Source organism: Lissotriton vulgaris, chromosome 1_2, assembly GCF_964263255.1.
Source record: "Lissotriton vulgaris chromosome 1_2, aLisVul1.2, whole genome shotgun sequence".
Classification (NCBI taxonomy): domain Eukaryota; kingdom Metazoa; phylum Chordata; class Amphibia; order Caudata; family Salamandridae; genus Lissotriton; species Lissotriton vulgaris.
In genome coordinates this window covers 72,331,120-72,350,933 of record NC_141686.1, presented here as the reverse complement: position 1 = coordinate 72,350,933, position 19,814 = coordinate 72,331,120, and the positions used below count along the sequence as shown (strand labels likewise).

The following is a 19,814-nucleotide window of genomic DNA, read 5'->3' as shown; positions in this document are numbered from 1 at the left end:
GACCGCCTCTAGGTGCGGAAACCATTGGACAGGGTGCGCTCTCCTAAGATGACCTCTCTGGCCTCTGGTACCATAGTTAGAACCAAGCTTACCACGACTAACTCGAAGCTTACAAATGCTACAAATGGCTACGTTTTCCATTTTTGGGCAAACACTAAAGAAGTCCCAAACTGGAGACTTGAAATGTCTTTGGGGGCCGGAGGAGGCGGCGATACTGGTGGTGGTGGTCCTGCTGCTAATGCCAGATGAAGTGGAGGATGTGGATTGCCGAACTTCAGTACGTTTTGCACTTTCACCACCACGAATTGAGGTCGAGGTGGGTACCTTCTTGCTAGGAAGAAATATGCAAGCGGTAGGTGTTGGTGTACTACTTAACTCCAAATCTAATGATTGTTGTGTTTCCATTTCCATTGCCTCCTCGTCGACATCATCATCACGCTCAGCAGCTTCTCGGGATAGGGTCAAAATGTCTCTTTGCTGCATGCCCGGTGGGGCTGCAGTGACCTTTGTGATGACTGGCTCGTCGTCATCGTGAGAGGCTTCATCACCAGCAGTATCTGTCACTTCTTGTTGAGCCTCATCACACTCCATAGCTATGAGTTTTTCGACGACCTTCCTTTTACGCTTAGGTACCTTTGTCAGATCATGGTGTGCCTCACTCTCAGACCGCAGTGGTGGTTCCCAAGCTGGATCCGTATCATCAGAAGGAGGTGGGCTTGAAGAAGATGTAGACACCCCCTTGATCTTTTCCTTGCTAGGGATGTGGAAGACAATGAATGATCATCAGGAGGAGTGGCTTCCAATGATACCTCGGCTTCATTGTCGATTTCCTGATGTGCCCCTACTTCGGGAGGAACAACTATTGTGGGCACTTGTGACCCTCCATGCACCTCTGCTTGCGCATCTCCTTTTGCTGCCTCTCCTTCCACATGTACTTGGGCGTGTACTTGCACATGGTGTTGTTGTTGTGGCTGTGGTTGTTCAACACTTGTCAGATGAGTTACAACAACCTGTGTTGATTCAGGGACATTGCTGCTACTTTCTTGAGATGAGCCAACATCACTGGTCGATGGTGATTTGAGAAGTACACTGACTGCCTCTGAAGCACTCAAGGGCTTTGACTTAAGTTGGCGTGGTGGTGGAGGCACTGAACCCAATGGAGCAGGGGTGCTGCTCCCAGCTTGGTCCCCAGCAGATCCTGCTGCTGCTGCAGGCGTACTTTTTTTTTTGCTCCCAAAAAACGTGGCGGTTGGCACACCAACCTCTTCGGTAACTTGCTTCTTCTGCTCCTTACTAGCAACTTTCTTGCTAGAGGAGCTACGGAGAACTTTTTTGGGGGCCATCTTCTTCAGAGCAGGTCAGACAGCAGGCCGCAGTTGCACGAATTGTAGAGTTGTCTGAGGCCAGACGTGACGTCGTGTGACGTTATGCTGCACACACACACCGCTGCAGGACTTCTTCCTGGCACTGGTGGTTCTCTTGAGTCTTGTGCACCTAAAAACAATGGAAGACAGAGGAACATCAGTTCAGTTATACACCACAAAAAAAATCGGAAAAAAAACAGAAAAATCAGCACAATCCCATTCCATCCATGCCCTCCATGATGTTTAAGTTCAAGACAGCCCACAGAAAGACTAGGCCCATGCTAGACTCAAATACCCCTGGTGAAAAGGCCACAAGTACAGCCCCAAAAAACGAAAATCACTGAAAAATCAGCACAATCCCAATCCATCCATGCCCTCCATGATGTTTAAGTTCAAGACAGCCCACAGAAAGACTAGGCCCATGCTAGAGTCAAATACCCCTGGTGAAAAGGCCACAAGTACAGCCCCAAAAAACGAAAATCACTGAAAAATCAGCACAATCCCAATCCATCCATGCCCTCCATGATGTTTAAATTCAAGACAGCCCACAGAAAGACTAGGCCCATGCAAGACTCACTACCCCTGGGCATAAAGGTTGAAAAGTAGGCAAAATGGTTGCAGGCCTAACAACAAAGCCTGCATTCAAAATGGCCACTTGCCTCCCAGCACATGGCCAGTGCCTGTAGCAGCACTCAAAATGGCCACCAGCCACATGGCCTGTGCCTCCCCATGAACACCCCCAAAAATCGAAAAACACTGCAAAATCAGCACAATCCCATTCCATCCATGCCCTCCATGATGTTTAAGTTCAAGACAGCCCACAGAAAGACTAGGCCCATGCTAGACTCAAATACCCCTGGTGAAAAGGCCACAAGTACAGCACCAAAAAACGAAAATCAATGAAAAATCAGTACAATCCCATTCCATCCATGTCCTCCATGATGTTTAAGTTCAAGACAGCCCACAGAAAGACTAGGCCCATGCTAGACTCAAATACCCCTGGTGAAAAGGCCACAAGTACAGCCCCAAAAAACGAAAATCACTGAAAAATCAGCACAATCCCAATCCATCCATGCCCTCCATGATGTTTAAGTTCAAAACAACCCACAGAAAGACTCAGTCCACCCACCACTGAGTACCCCTGGGCAAAAGGCCCCAAAACAGCCCAAAAACCGAAAATTCCAAAAATTTTGTTGCAGCAACTGTAATGCCCCAAACAAACTTACTTGTAAAATTTCTAAACCAACAGTGATCCAAAGAAAGTCAAAAAGGCCTCAAATCCAAATATCCAGCAGCATCCACAAAAAGTAATCCTTCCAGCTCCAGATCCAAATGAAAAGTGACCAGGAGATGGACAAAGCACTGGGAGGAGCCTGCTGGACAGGAACAGGAAGTTGAAGACTGTGGGGCACTTCCTTCCTCCCACCCCCCTCTCCCCCTCCCCAAAATGGACTCCTCGCTAAAAAAGTGCAGGCAAATGTCAACCTAAGGAGTTATTCAGATAAAAATCATCATTTCAAGAAGGTTTATGCTGCTTGCTGGTGGATTTCTTGTGCAGAATTGCAAATTTTATATTTACGCTTGTGCGAGATTGTTGCTGCTCGCCGCATCTCAAATCTCGCAATTGCGAAGTACCGCGAGACGTGATCTCGCCGTACTCGCGCTGACAAACTCTCGCTGTGCAAGTTGGCAAGCCGCGATGACGTAATCGCGCTCGCCAAATTCCCGCGGGATCACACAGCAAGATCCAAAATGGCGCAGCACTCGCAAAATATCGAGAAAAACAACTCGGCAAACGATGATAAACGCCGCGCGCCGCAAAAATTGTATCACCAACGACGCGAGCCGCAAAAAAAATCCGCTGTGTGCGAATTTGCGGATTTTGCGGGAAATTCGCAAATCTCGCGGATTGCGAATTTCCCAAAAATCCGCAAAATCCGCGAGCGTAACGGATTTTCCGCCCATGCTTACCAACAATCTCAGTAGGTCCTTCGACAGGTTTGTCCTGGCACACATTCTGATATAGAGACTTATATAGCTCTATTTGCGCCTAACTCACTTATGTAGGAGTTTTGCAGCAGCTCGGAGTACTTGAAGCTCCGTTATTAGACCCGCGGCTCTTTTGTTGTTAGAATATATATATATATCTTCATGGTATGTAGATGTGGAGTTAGTAATAGTAAATCTATACTTACCTATTTGCACTTCCCTTCTTGATATTTTGAGCCTTGATATTTTTGACACCATATCCTGTCCACACTATATTTTTGTACTCGATATTCTGTCAGTAATCCCTGCATGCACCAACACCTTGGCTTCTCTCATCTTCAACCCAGCAGCATGAGCCCGACCACAGATCAGCAAGTACATAGAGGAACTCGGCTCAAGATAAGCCACGCCAAGCAACTAGAGTGCAAAGAGAGAACAAGTGCAGATAAAGAAATCTTCAAATCAACCCTAAGATGGTGAAGATCAACCCTAATATGGAACACCAAGCGCACAGCTCTTGCAGATTACATCAATCAATATCAGCACTTGCAGTAGCAGGGAAATCTTCACCATCATCAAAAATGTATTTGCACCTCCTGATGCCTCTCACATCACTCCCTTACAACAGTTTTGCTACAAGCTCCCTGAATTCTTCTACAACAAAACCCCCTCCATCTACAGCAACCTCAACCCTCAAATGAACCCTGTCACCAACTCAGCTTCCCTTCACAGCAGATAAAAGAACCCTGATCTCTTAGCCTGCCATCACATTGTCAAAATCCCTGCTACCATGAAGACCATCCTGTCTGGGGCTCCATCTGACCCTTGTTCATACCTTCACCAAAGCACTCCTACGATCAGTAAATTACTAACACCCATCCTTAATGCCTCCATCGAATCACCCACATTCCAGAACAGCTGTAAACATGCCATCGTCATGCCCCGGCTCAAGGAACTATCCACTGACCCAGCCATGCTTTCCAAACACAGAACCATCTTCCTCCTATTATATGGAGCAAAAGTCTCACATAAACTAATCAACCTGCCCTTCTCGGACCACCTCAGCAACCACCAACTCCTTCACACCATGCAGTCTAAATTCAGGTCCAAAAAGAGTAAACCATACCAGGAACCTCAAAATAATCCTCAGCAGCAGACTAGATATGACCGCACTATACAACGCCCTTAATGCATACTGTTTCTACTCTCTGATGAAGATGAAGAAGATCTTTAATAGGCTCTCTCACAACACTAGAAAAACTGTCACTCATGTCCAGCAAGTTGAACTATGAAAACACCCTCTTCACAGGTATCACCAGGCAACTCACGAGAAGACCACAAACCACCTAGAACTCAGCAGCCAAAGTCATCCTCAAACTCTCACATAGAACTAACATCACGCCAGGAACCTCAGAATAAGTGTCAAAAGCAAACTGAAAAGGAACGTACAAGTCAACGTCGCCAACACATACCGTTTCCACACCCTGAAGATGATGGGGAAGTCTTCAAATGGCTACCAAGCAACACTAGAAAAACTATCACTCATGCCCTAGTCACAAGCCAGTTGGACTATAGAAATACCCTCTTCACCGAGCTCACCAAGCAACTCACTACAAGACCATAAACCACCCAGAACTCAGCAGCCAGATTCATGCTTAACTTCCCACACAGAACACACATCACACCAGACCTCAGGGAACTTCACTGACAAATGCATTCAATTCAGACTCCTCACACACACACATTCATGGCACTACATTACTCAAGCTCCACCTACCTGAACAGCTACATCTCCTTCTACCAGCCATGGAGACACCTCCACCCTACAAGACTCTTACTTACACACATCCCAAGCATCTACAGAACCAGGTCAGGAGAACGGGCTTCTCTTACATCTCTCCTAAAGCTTGGAATGGCCTCCCAATGCACATCAGAACCCCCTCCCCCCTCTCTTCCTGAAGCTGAGGACATAGCTTTGCCATTCACCAACCTACCAGAGGAAGGGCAAGGCACACACACCTGCTCAGCGCCAGGATACCCTCGTGGGTGATAGCGCGGTTTACAAATACACATAACATGATATAGCAAAGCAGGCACTAAATGCCGATTAAACCTGCTTAAGTACTCATTGTAAGGACTACTCATTTGACACTGGATGATAATGTGGAAACGCAACCAACCAACGCAGGTTTTACCACAGACTCTGTAGTGCCAAACAAATGTGTTTCAGAGCGCGCGCCAGGAGCAGGCCTACACTATTTTTCAAAGCTGGATGAGTTGCTTGCACTTGTTAGGAGTTCAGATATTTAAACCCATCGCGTGTGTTCCTTTGAAAAACTGGGGCAGACTGCATCAGCATTTGATCTTTCGTCAGTCAGACAGGCTGTGCACCTGGACAAAGAAAGACACATAATTGCCCTTTGAAAATGAAGCTTGTCTATGGGTGAAAGGAGACTGGCATTATTTTTGTGATGATGTTGCGATGACGCCCATAAAGGACTGGCACGCGTTCAGCACCTGAGGTCTGGCGACCTACCAGCCGGTTTTCCTTCTCAACTTGCGCATTTCACCCACATTGTGTGAACCTGGGCAAGCCATTCTATGCTCAACGGAGTCAATGCACTTTTCTGGGGAAATGACGAGTGCTTAGAAAGGGATTGCAACATCTTTATTAATTGGGAGATTAAAAAGCTGCCACTTCGATGAGCTCCTAGAAGTCATTATATTTGGCGCGTTGTGCTATATCACTCTTTTCAATTACTCTCTCTTTCTGCCCAGGCATTTTCCTAGCGTTTTATGTTTAATCGAAGTGCAAAGTCCCTCGCCTATTAATGCTGAACAAAATATGACAGAAGGCAGTGCCTTCCTCGCCCTCTCTCTGACACTCTCCCCTTCATCCGCTTCCGCCCTCTTTTCAATGGCAGGTTTGGGATAGTGGGAAGGAGGAGGAGGGACTTTGCTCCCCAGCCCTCTCTCACAGCCTGGGTTTGTTTAACTTCTTCCTCCTCATGCCCGCGTACAGTGGCCCTGCTGCTGCCTGACGTCCACGGTGAAGTGCACGCACGGCCTTGAAAGTACAGGTGAGCACGGGGCGGCTGCTGGCTCGTGCCTGCTCGAATGGCGCGTCATGTCCTGCGCACGCACGTTGACAGAACTGCTTCTAGGCGCTGATGCGACCCAAGTCAGTGGAACTTGAATGCTCTCATGATTGGGAAGATTCGAACCCATGCTGCTTGCTCCGAAAACTATATTCTCTCCTGCTGTCATTCATTTTATATTTCTGCTTCCACCTCGAGACTCGCGCACTTAGAGCAGCAACGTATTACTTGGCAGATCCCCTCATCTGCGTGTGCTGGGGCGGAGCAGGCAGCGGCTCCTGTTACACCTCCCCCGGGGTGTTATTGCAGAAGGACAATGCGAAAGAATTCTGCTTTCAGGCTTTTATTGGGAGCATAGTTTCACCATGTGTTAGTGTTAAAATGTTGGGATACTTCCCATGGGATTACTATTGTTGTTGGGAATAGGGAGAAAAGCAGCTCACAACTCGTTATGTTACGCTCTCTTGTGTTATGTTTTCCTATGTCATATTGTGATATATAATGTTGTTATAACGTAATTATACACTGTGACGTGTTAAGTTATGCTGTACTACCTGCATGATGGTGTCATTTTAGTTGAGCGCTACATGCACACGAGTAATACTTTTTTGTGTTGGAGCGGTGAGCAGGATGAAATGTATCTCACAGATACTTATGTTATGCTGGGCTGTTATGTTGCGTTATGTTGTACTGCGTTGTAGCATGGCATACCATGCTGTTACGATATGTTGTGTTATGTTGCACTATGATATAACTATATTATGCGATGTTGCGCTATCCGTGTTATGTTGTGATATAATTTAGTGGGGAAGGGGGGGATTCCAGGCAGGGGTGCAACGTAGGCTCTTACAGCCCCTACTGTGCAGAGGGGCTTCCAGTCCTCACGGGGTGAGTGGGGTGGGGGGTGGATACTAAATATTCAACGGGAGCTCCTATCAGCCCAATACAACTACATATATTTGAGATATGAGAGACTCAGGGTCCCCTCATCACATTCTGTAAGGGGGGGGGCGATTCTGTGTTACACCTCTGATGGGTTTAGAAATAGAATGCTCTGGCACCCCAGCCAAGTGGTCTATTTTTGTCCTGCTGACACTATTTCGGCGTGTTTCTCGCAATCCATATTGTGACGCTTAAATCGCATTGTGTTTCACACATGACTGAATGAGTAGGCGACAAAAAGGGTCCAGAAGTTGTAGATCCCAACTCCACCTCAAGGTTCTTGTCATGGAAAGTCCCGGGCTTAAGCACTAAACTAGACAACATAGATGGGGGTCTTTTTATTGACCAGTTCGTTATTTGTCTCTTCCAAGAAACCTGGTTAAACAAACACAGCGAGCTGGTTTTGTAACTCATAGTGCCGAAGCTACAACCAGGAGCAGGGGTGGGCTGTCTGGCCAGGGCTTCTGCCATGCGTGGGGAGTGGTGAATTAGTATATATATTTGTTTTTAAAAGGATGGTGGAGAAAAAGAAGAGCGAACACTTGTGACTTTTTTTTGTTTTGGAGGTCATAGCAGTCCAGGGAAGCTTGGGATGAGTAAAAGGGGTGTGGTAGGGGAAGAGTCAGAGGGAGATGCCTAGAAAGGCTTGTTTTGGGGGCTCAAAATAGTAAAAGAGGTATGAGGTGATGCAAGGAGGGGTAGAGTAGGGAAGAGTTTACAAAGGGTTATGTTACGTTATGTTATCAATATTTTTAGAGCGCAGCGGTTACCCAAGTGTGTCCTGGCCCTAATCACTTATCCTTTGAGCACTAAACGGTTAGAGGATATACTGATAGAGGTATAGGGTGAAAAATAGGGTAGTGTATTGGATATGCTGAATTCCAAAAAAAGTAATAAATATATAGATCCATAAGTACATGGAAGGTATGTAGATGCATAAAGGAAGTAAGTATATGTAGATTAAAGATGCATAAAATAAACTCCGGCTTTCAAGTGTTGTTGTACCTAAAATTAATTTTATATATATATATATTTGTAATTCAATAGTGAAGCAATTGTAGATGAATAGTTATGATAAAAGAATTACTTATTTATGCAGTCACTAATATACATGTTTAAAAAAAGAATAACAGAACTATCAGTAATATGTACTTTTGTTTCACTGAACTAATGAATATCTATATTTTTCTAAAAACAATTATTCTACACATTTATACAAAGCAACACACATATATAGGTACATATCTATAGTACAAATAAATGCTTATATATGGCTATGCTTTATATGTTCGTTTGCGTATGGTGCTTATGTGGGGAGAGCCAATTCTCTAGTAGTTTTTTTACGATAAGGTGGTTATCTGTGGATCTTATGTTGGGGGTAAAGAGTTCCATAGTTTGGCTGCTTGAACAGACAAAGATGTGCCACCCATGTTTTTTTTGTTTGAATATTGGGATTTTGAGGCGAGGTGCCACTCTAGAGCAGAGGTTCCTTTGTTGAATGTATTTGGTGATTTTATTCCTGATGAAGAGCGGTCCCGTTCCATTTATTGCTTTGTGGGTGATATAAAGCAGCTTGAACGCGGATCTTCTGGCAACCGGTAACCAATGCAGGGCTTTCAAGGCAGGGGAGATGTGATCTTGAGGTTTTATATGTAAGAGTAGTCTAACAGCTGAGTTCTGAATCCGTTGTAGTCTTTTCATGGTCATTAAAGGTGATCCGTGGAACAGGCTATCGGCGTAATCGAGTTTGAACAGAAAAAGGGAGATGGTAGCCTGAAACTTGTGTGAAATCCCAAATGAGGGAAGGTTCGTCAAATAGTTTTTATATTAACAATACTTGATTTTGCTAGTTTGTCCACTTGGTCATTCATTGATAGATTAGAGTCCATGGTCATTCCAAGGTTTCTTACTTCCTTTGATACTTTAGGCAGTGTTCCCAGCTCATCAGGCCAGGCATCAAGTGAGTCATATTGTTTCCAATCACCACACATGAGTATTACTCTTTTGAAAGCATTCAATTTGAGATGGCTCCACACCATCCATTGGTCCACAGCTCCGAGACACCTGAAAACTGGAGAGTTTCCAATGTCTTTAGGGCATTCCAGCTGAAGGAGTATTTGCATGACATCTGCATAGTTGTAGCACATGAGGTGAAATTGATTGATCAGTACCAGTAATGACTACATGTAGATGTTGAAAAGCATGAGCAAGATTATGGAACCTTCTGAGACCCCTGCTTTTGTGGAGTACGGTTTGGAAGGTAACATTAGTTCTGTTGGCATCATAGGATACGATCCTTTCTAGAGCAGTCCCCTCTAAGCCAGCTTGATAGAGTCTTTGTATCAGTAGTGAAGGAACAGACCGCAATCACAAAACTAAGACTCTGGGGCAGCTGTCAGGTGCTGTAATGTTATACAGAAACTGTCCCAATGAATTAAATAGGTTAAAACATTACATCAGAGCACCACTGAGTTTGCTCATGTAAAGCACTGCAATCACTTTTTTCGGGTTTACGCTTCATACACATGAAGAGTAGCTCTTGTATATTAGCTTTACTTTTAACACGCAATAGTTATTACAACATTTATAATTTGATCACAATGACCAAGTGGATTAAGTTGTCAAAATCAATCTGATAATGCCTACAATGTGCAAAGAAAGGTACTGAGGAATGAATAGAAAATGCCACAAACGTTCTAAGGCTAAAGCATCTGCTTTACACGACATAGTAATAACAAGTACGAAGAGTTATGCAAGAATAGCTTGAGGACTGTTGAGAAAAATGTGAAGGCTAGCTCAATTTTTGATGCTGAAATAGATCAGAGGGTAGAGCACAGCATTGCTATAGATGGGAATTTGGAGGGCGTGAAAGGCAAAGCTTCATTATAGATAAGAAGTACGAGGGGAGGGCACAGCCCACTTGTAGACTGCAAAGACAGGGGTAATGTTGATGTTATGGAAATGCCCTTCACATTAAACAAAAACAAACAGAAGAAGTAAGAGCTCAACCCCATTACAATATAAGGGATTATTTGTTGTGGTGCTCGTTTGGCACAAATTGATGTCATGCATTGCCCCAATTTACTTACTATTAAAAAGGCCAGCATGAGCTGTTCAAAATGTTGCGGAGTCACCCAAGCACACACAATGCCCCTATTAAATCTAGACCATAGTATGATATCTTCGAAGCACTCATTTTAATAGTAGATGGGAGAGCGGAAGTGAGCAGCTTTGTTCTGCGTGGGCAGGTGGTCATGTGGACATGGAACAAGTTTTCGGAATGTTCACAAAGTCTGCTTGCTGCTGCTCAATCATAGATAATTGACCAACACTTGCTGTAAGTGACGAGCATGCAGGAGAGATGGTCTTCACGCGCCTTTCCTGTTAAACTGAAGATTCTTGCTCACAGCACCACCAAATTACTGGGCTGAGCGGTACATCCTGCTTCATAACATCAATTAGATGTAAGCGTTGTGAACCTCTGCCTAGGAGCCCTGCCTTTCAGACTGGCACATTCTGTTATTGTGTGGCATGGTTGATTTACTTGACATTGAACACAGGAGTAATTGTTCTTTTTCTAGGATGATGCTAGCAGAGGTCATTACAGAGCCCTGGAGTGCTGCCAGGACCTCAGATGGATCTGCATAGCCAGGAGGAGGCAGGACCAATCACTTGATTTATACTTGCATGGACCCTGAACACGGGTGCTCGGAAAGGGTATTCTGAACACAGAAGTACATTCTGCAAAGTTGTATATGCCAGAACAGTCCAGACAGTGTATTTTTGATGTAAACAAATGATGCTTACTTTTTGCACCTGGCTGAATTTCTGAGTTTTTCTAGCTCACACCTCTCAACTCACCTGCCTTCCAAGGCGCTCACTCTCCTTGGACCTAGTGCTTACTTTTAAAACAAGTGGTCTTAATAGACCATCCCTTTGAGGATGAAGCGACCGCAAGTTCACCATCTACAAATATGGTGGCACTGGGAGCAAGGCTTGCTGTGCAAATCGCAGAGGCATGGAGGAGACGTGCGTTCCAAAACAAGAGAAAGAGAAGATGCGCTAACCAGCTACTCAAACAAGCTGGATTACAGTATCCGTGCCATAGCATGTCAAAACCATGCCAGGAGTTTATAATAGAGAAGGCAAGTTATAGTAAGACCTCCACAACTAAAACCAGTGGGCGCCGATATCATCGGGGCTCAGATGCAACCCCCCACGTGTGTTCTTGGCACTGCTCCGACATCTCCTGGAACTCAGATGTAGCTGAGAAGCAAGCTTGAAATGCATGCAACAGTGAGATTAGGTAAAGGGTAGACCACAAACAAAGCAAGCACTGTACTCTGCAAAACATGAAAAAAGGTTCCCCAAAGTGGATGAGAACAAAACTGAAAGGAGCAGACACAAAAGGAACAACAGCAAATAGTGTGCTACACCCAATAGAAACGGAGGAAAAGTAAGTGGCAAGCACAGGAACCAATGAAAAGCAAGAGTACAAGATGTAAGCCCATTATAAGATTTATATTGAATACAATAGATTTCACCAGCACAGCACAAGCAACGTGCAGGCAAAACCTAAAAAGAGCTCCCCCTTGGTGCCAGCAAACTACAGGCCCCTCAGCCTCATTGATACTACACAGAAACTTTTTTGTAGGATTATTTTATCAAAACTACAAGATTAGCTAGAGGCTAACAACAGTCTAAGCCCTATGCAAGCAGGATTCCGTATTCGCACATCAACAATAGATCAAGGGTTTTAGGCTGCAGCTAATATACTGGAAAAATCCATTGTCCTTGAAAAGGGCAGGATGTACATGGTATTTGTAGATCTATGATCTGCATTTGATTTGTTTCCCAGAAATGTGCTTTGGAAAATGTGGCTAAGATGGGTGTCCCATTTCACTTATGCTGTATCACTGAAAGGCTACACAAACAGAACGTTGCCCAAGTCCATTGTGGCCGACTAGGAGAAGTAGCAGAACACTTTCCAGTCTGTGCTGGGCTGTGATTCTGATCCAATACTTTTCACACTGTTTGTTAAAGATTTTGTTGCCCACCTGAACTCTTGTGATAAAGATGCCCCTAGATTAGCCAATATGAGACTCCCATAGTTAATGTTTGCAGACAACACATTACTTTTATCTAAATCGTTCATGTGCATGCAGAGAATCCATGACAAATTCGGATGGTTCTGTATACAGAGAGGGTGGGAAATAAATGTTAGAAAAACAAAGTATATGGTTTTCAACCTGTGTCGTGCATCATACGCCAGGCCCACCTTAATTGGGTCCTCACTAGAGCAGGCCCATCTGTTTGAGTATCTAGGCATCACTCTGAACGAGAAGCTAGACCGGGCGCCACATATCTTAAAATGAAGGCTCAATTTGGAGCAATATGTTGGCAGATTGCTGAAGGACCACCAGGGCTCCTTTTTCAAACCAGTTATTCCAGTGGTCCAAATATACATCTAATAAGCACTGGGTGCTTCTCTTTATGGCGCAGAGTGCTGGAGTCACCAGGACACGAAACCCCTAGAAGTAGTTGAGAACAGGTTTCCTGAAGCAGATGCTGAGCTTTCCAGCTAGCACTCCGCTAGTCCCATTAAGGCTAGATTTTGGGGAACAAGCCAATCTAAAAAAAGAATTGCAGTGAGACCAATAATCTATTAGAGAAAACTATTGACTACTCCTAAACTCCTACACTGCCGCCCGAGTCTAGAAGAGATACTTATGGCCCCATTAGGATGGTGGACGGATTGCCCCGGCCAGGCCGGCGGTAGTCACCGCCGGCCCGGCGGGGGCAATCCGCCCACCATCCCTGTACAAAAGACCCCCGCCATAATATTATGGCTTGGGGGTCTGCGGCGGATGGAAAGACCGCCCGCCGCTTTTCCACCTGGTCGACATGTTGACCGGGCAGAAAAGGGCTCTATATGGTGGTGGTGTCTAATAGACACAGCCAGCCATATTAGAATGTGTATTAACAGATGCCTTTCCGTGGCGGCGTTGCAGGCCCCGAGGTACTCCGGGGCGTGGGGGGTGCACATGGGGGTACCTATGGGACCCCCCTGCAGATACCATGCACAACATGCCTCCCTGGCATTGTGGCGGGCGGTGCTGGGTGCACCGCCCGCCACAATGTTAAGGATGCACTGGTGGGCGCATCCTTATGGCACATGCGGGACCGCGCCCTTATGGCGGGTGGTCCCTTGTTACGACAGGATGGCGGGCAGACAAAGTCCGCCCGCTATCCTAATGTGCCCCTTAGTCTCCCAGGGGCTGGCAATCTCCCCAGGATCAATCATTTTAGAGACACACTGTCAAGCTTGGGGTTAGCCAAACTCTGGGTAGATCCTGGGGCATTAATCCACTAACTAGCAAATTAGAGTTAAGAGGGGTTTTAGGAACTTTAAAACTGGTATGCTCATGTAAAGTCTGGCCCTGGGTACTTTGACTGACTCCTTTTTAAGGTTAACAGACTTTTACCCAACATAGGAGTTCCCTAAATTAAGTCTAACAAAATCTGTCCAGAAATTCAATTTAGACAAGCATCACTATCATTTAGATCAAACATGTCGAAATGGGTGAGTTCAGATAGACTGGTTGAGCCAGTCTAACCATCTTGTCGTCACAGCGAAGAAACGGAGGCTCACGCCCTGTTTTTTTTTTGCCCTGAGTATAGGGCCAGGGCCCTTAGGGATAATTCCCATTAGCAGGAACCTGGGAACTACACACTGTGGGGAGGCCTGCAAAATTGTACAATTAGACACTAGCAGGCATATTGTATCTACAGTCTCCAGTTACCTATCGGCTATGTGGCGAATAAGGAGGAAAATGTTTTTATACCGGCCGCTTGAAAGGGCTGTAGCACTGTAAGGTTGTTAGGAGAACTTCACCTGGGGGAATGGTGTATTGGCTGACGTTTCAATAAATTTGTTAACCCTAATCTACTAGTTAGTAGAGAGCATTGGTGCATTATATCAAGTTGATGGATTTCATTTTAGCCCTTTGAAAATTAGCGTTTCTTTTTTAAGATGCAGCGTCACTTTTGTGTATATATGACGTGGGATAATGTTTTACTGATTTGACCTAACTATTTTTAATGTATTTAAATTAGAGGTGGTTGGGGCTCATGGAATTCTACGGCATCGCATAAAAACTCAGTGACATTCTGTGGTGTTCTGCTCCGCCCTAATTTTTTTACACCTCTCTTGTTATCTGTCCTCTGCCCACACCAACTGCAACATCGTGACGTATAAGCACAAGATCACTGAAAACCAGCTCGATCTCGGCTGTAAAACTATCTGCGAGGCACCGGCTGTGCCTGCCTCTTCCAGGTCTTGGCGAGGGGCACCCATCACAGCTGGCAGGAGGTGCCCGGTGTGCAAGGTACCTCCCAGCAACGCTGCCAAGTGCAGGATATGCACCCCCTGCAGGCCTTGTGCGGTTTACAAAGGGATGTTAACCCACTGGCACTTGGGCAGTCACGTCAGTCTCAAGTAAGAACACTACTCAGACAACAAAAACGACAGCAACCGATCCTTGGTCTCCATACATCGAAGGAAGGAAGTTTGGGCTGAGAACGTGGTCTGTTCGCAGCGCCCTACAGTCCAGTAATTGTTTGCCGCTTTATGAAACACACTGTTTATCTATTGGGCAGTTTACAAAGCGCCACACGTCTACGAGGCCACTTTGGAACATTTGTTGTACTATAAACTATAAACACAATACATTAGTACATTCATTGAATAAATAAATCAGATAGCGAGTGCCCCCAAAAGACGTGTCTCACCTGCTCAGGGAATAACAGAGCAATTAGGGCCGGGGCATGCATTTTTTCTGGTTGATTTTCAGACCGATAGCGTATACTTTTCCCCATAAATACTTCTTATGTTTACAAAGCGGCTGGAGATTGCCCCACACCACTTCTGACGACAAAATATCTTTATTTTTAACTTTCCATTCGTACACTAAGTTATTTTTTAACAAAACAGTATGTGCCCATGCAATGCAAGTACAGTTGTCAAGATGTTGGCTTCTTGAGAGTATAAGATTATAAAATGTAAGACTGCAGCTGAAAATTAATAGAAATATAGCATAAACTGACAGATAGCAAAGCCCACCCCTGTCTTGCACAAGCCTTGCACTTGCTTCTTTTATTTGTTTTGCACTCAACCACAGCCTCGGACCTCCATTCTTAAGGTGCCAGCACTAGCAGTAGCAAACCAGCTCAATCAATACTAGCAGCCTGGTATTTTCACAAAGGGCCTAGCCTTGCTTTAGAAGGGGCTCTAATGCACTATAAGGCCGGATCCCTCAATGTGACAGGGGATGCCAGACATTCACTCAGCAGCTGATGCTCAGCCACTCTTCTGCTCCTGCAGGAACGCTGGGGGCACAAGGTCTTTTCCGTGGATCTCTGCCTCACAGTTTCTTTTTCTATCAAGGACAGACCCCCTCATAAGCAAATGATGTCCATGTTTAGGGCCTGCCACTGTGTGCATATAGAAGAGAGACTGATACAAGGGTCCACATGCTGCCGGGGTCCAGGTCCCTCCTTGCCAGTGGTCTGGATTTCTGCCTCACCCCACCCCCTCACCAGGGCTGCTGGGGACAACCAAAAGAGGGAGGCTTGGCCCGGGAACCAGAGTTGGCGCATGCACAGCCCCTCAGCACCAGCTCAACGCTGATTGGCAGAAGCCTTTGGTGGGGGTCCTCTTGCTTGCCTTAGGGCAAATGCTTTCTTCCTTTTGGGTCAAGTTATAGCCACAGGCAATGGAGACTACCATTGCAGGCCTCTTGTGCTGTACAGTGCTCACACAGCCCACTGGCCTCTAGGCTGGATCCGGCTGCCGCGCTGCTCAGTCTGAAGCATACTGCCCTTCACCAACTTCCCTCCTTTACAAACTTGCTATGGTTGGACGCCAGTGCCCCGGCGACCAGGATAGGAAGGCAGCCTTTCTGCTCCAATCAGTGCTGATGCTGCCACAGGAGCCAAGGTAAGCGAGGATCCAGCTACCTTAATTACATGCACAAAAGGGCATTCCAATACTGCCTACCACACTTCAACCTAGACTCTAGGCAACAAAAAGTTTGAAGACTTCTGACCTAGAGCCTCAGTGCTTAAAGAGACAGAGAGGTGGGCGCTGATAAACTCCCTCCACCAGTGCTTGATGTTTTTTTTTATACCAAACTCCACACTACAAGCAGAGCGTGGAGTTCCAAACCTCCACGAACTCCACCAGTGGAGCGGAGTTTAGCGCACACCCCTAATTTAAATGTTGGTTGTATGCCATTTTTATCACGTTGCATGTTACACATAGTCACATTGATGGCGTACTTTAAATGTTTTTTATTTGCATGTCTCTTTTATGGAAATTGGCCGAAATAAAGAGTGCTGACTGACTGACTGGCATTGTGTTTCACAAAATACAACCAGGATGGATATATTTCCTGCAGACAATCTGCAAAACGGACTGAAGTATGTGTGCCAAGAGGGAGCTGTGTGCTGTGCTGCTACATGTGCAGTGTGTTCCCAGCATGTCTGTCACATCAGACATGGATTCTAGAGGGGGGCATTACTGGACTGCTGTCTCGCCCGTGCTCTTGGTTCTCAGCAGTGCAAAGGTCCCCCCCCAAAAAGTGAGCGAACTAACCAGGTGAGGCAGTATGCAAGTAGCATCCTGGCATGTGACATCACAGCTATGACATGACATCATGCTGCATGACATCACACGTGGCATCACAGGTAATGATAGCACAACTCATGACCACACAGGAGGAGAAATCATAAGAAATCACATCATATGTGAAGGCCTCACACATATGTTAGCAGGTCTACCATGAGTACATTTGAGCTCATTACAATATGTAACAAATTAGATTTTTGGGTGTTTTATATTAACACTTTGTCTATCCCTGTGTAGTGGGCCAGTTTCTTCTTTATTAAACATAACACACACACGGGGATGTTTTACTGGATTAACCCTAGAGCTAGTCCAATCCTTGATATAGAAGAAGGGTACCCAAAACATATCAAAAAGATTAGATGTGTGTGCCATAGCAAGGGTTTCTACAAAGCAGTGTCGATCAACAGGGAACAGGGAAGTGGGCAGGTTACAGAGGCACAGCGACGTTGATCTCACACCAGTTTCTAGATCTGTCATTTTCCCTTTCTCGAGGCTTTACTTATTATTTCACAGACTGAAATGCAATGTAAACCATGCTACAGTTAATGACGGAGGTCTCCACTGCCCCATCTGTGGCTGGCAGCTTCTCCATACATCCCCAGCAACACTGCAAGCTATCTGGCATTGGCCCAATGCTGCAGGCTCCTCTGCGCTTCCATGTATAATGCAGGTTTCCCTGCGCTGTTCCACATCACAAGCTTATACTTAGAAGCCTTCACTACTGCAGGCTTCCCCACACTGCTCACTTCTGCGAGCTTCCCCAGGCTGCCCCTACATCACTTCAAGCTAACTGGCACTGCCCCAATGTTGCATGCCCCAATGTTGCATGCTTCTCTGCACTTCCCTGGATAGTGTAGGCTTTCCTGCACTGCTTCACATCAAAAGCTTATACTCAGAGGTCTTACTACTGCAGGCCTCCCCACACTCCTCACTTCTGCAAGCTTCCCCAAGCTGCCCCTAACATCACTGTGAGCTACCTGGCCCTTCACCAATGCTGCTTTCCCCTTTGAACTTCCCTGGAGTGTGCATGCGTCCCCTACTGCCACATACCTCAAGCTTATACTCAGAGGCCTTCACTACTGTAGACATCTCCATGCTGCCTCACACTGCCCTAGATGTTACAACTCTTCTTTGCACTTCCTTTCATTTGTGGCACTGGAAGCAGAGGTGTGGGAGTCCACAACTAGATCTCTTTGTAGCCTCAATGGAGAATTAACAATAAAGAGTTCTTTATTTGTTAGCCTTGTTGCATTTACTCTGTCCAGGCACAAGCTTTCCTTGAGAAAGTGGTGCTAATTTTATGAACATTTCGAGCTGTGTTTGGTGTTTATTTCTATCACTGCATATTCAGGGTATTTTAACTAGGTGCACTCCTGCGTGGGTACAGATGAAAGGTAATGCCACAGTATTCCTGTGCTTTTCCAATTCATTGTATAAGTAAAGAAATCCAAAACCCCTGCTTGACCCATCTAAGCCTGAAACTACTGGCCTATATCATTGCTTCCTCTTTTCCCAAGATAGCAGAAAAACACATGAATAGGCAGCTCTCCAGTTTTCTGAAGGACAACCAGCTCCTGCACAAGACTCAATCAGGCTTCTGAACCTCTTACAGCACAGAGTTTGCCTTGTACCTAGCCTTTGAGTCCACGCGGTAGATAATGGACGATGACGACACTGCAGCAATTCTTATGCTTGATGTCCGTGCCCGTTCAATACTGTATCCCAGAATATCTTGGTCACGAGTTCTATGGAACAGTGACATTGTTGGTAAAGCGCTTTTTTGACCGTCCTCATTCTTGCAGGTATACACTTTTCAGGTCTCACAAAAGCCATTACAGTCAATGGTCCACTCTTTGCAGCAAGGAGTGCCACAGGGTTCCTCACTGAGCCCAACCCTTTTTAATGTCTATGTCCGCCCTATGGCAGAGGTCATTGAGCTCTCCGGTTTTACCATTATTTCATACGCTGATGCAACTTGTCATCACCATATCTCAGAACAGCGAGCTCATGGCCTCTTTCCTTGGTGCCTTTTTGTCAGAGGTGACTGCATGTATTGATCTCAACTGCTTGAAGCTGAATGCCGGGAAGAAGGAGGAACTGGTCCCGGGCAAGCACCTCAATATCTGGTCCAAATACTGGCGGCCTGATAGCCTTCGTCTTTTACCACCTCTCAAGGTCAAAAACTTGGGCATATGGTTTCACAAGAAATTCTCCTTCAATACCCAAATAATGCCCTTTCAGGAAAATGTTTTGGGATACTGAGATCTTTGTAGAAAGATACTTCATCTCCTTCCTGAATCTGCCCCAAAAACATAGTCCTGGTACAGGTTAAATCCAAGATAGACTATTGTGAGGTCCTCTACATTTGGCGTATCTCAGTCCCATTTGAACAGAGTTCAATGGGTCCAGAACGCATCAGCTCGGGCACTGCTCATTCTTCCAAGGCATGCCTCCATCAGTACTGCACTGAGAAAACTACACTGGTTGCTGGTGAAGCAAAAAATTGCCTTCAAAGCTCTCTGCCTTTTGCTACAGGACCCTCTCTTTTCAAGGCCTTGTCTACCTACAGATGATGATTACTCCTTATGTCCTGACTAGGAACTTTAAGATTGGCCACAGCAAAGTAGGCCGTCATTCCAAAATTTTAAAAAGTCATATTTGGAGGTAGCGCTTTCAGTCATCTTGAACCAAAAGTCTGGAACTTACTCCCTGGTAAACTCTGACTAGTTCCTT

At 45.6% G+C, this 19,814-nt stretch overlaps 1 protein-coding gene across 1 annotated transcript in view; it reads left to right on the top strand.

Annotated features, from left to right (window-relative positions):
- Window positions 1-6,292: 6,292 nt before the first annotated feature.
- LOC147733933 (sodium- and chloride-dependent betaine transporter-like) overlaps window positions 6,293-19,814 on the top strand; it is an 865,604-nt gene continuing 852,082 nt past the window's right edge. The window contains exon 1 of the mRNA XM_086952828.1: window positions 6,293-6,433. The gene's annotated coding sequence lies outside the window, so the exon portion shown is untranslated. The remainder of the gene's footprint in view (window positions 6,434-19,814) is intronic.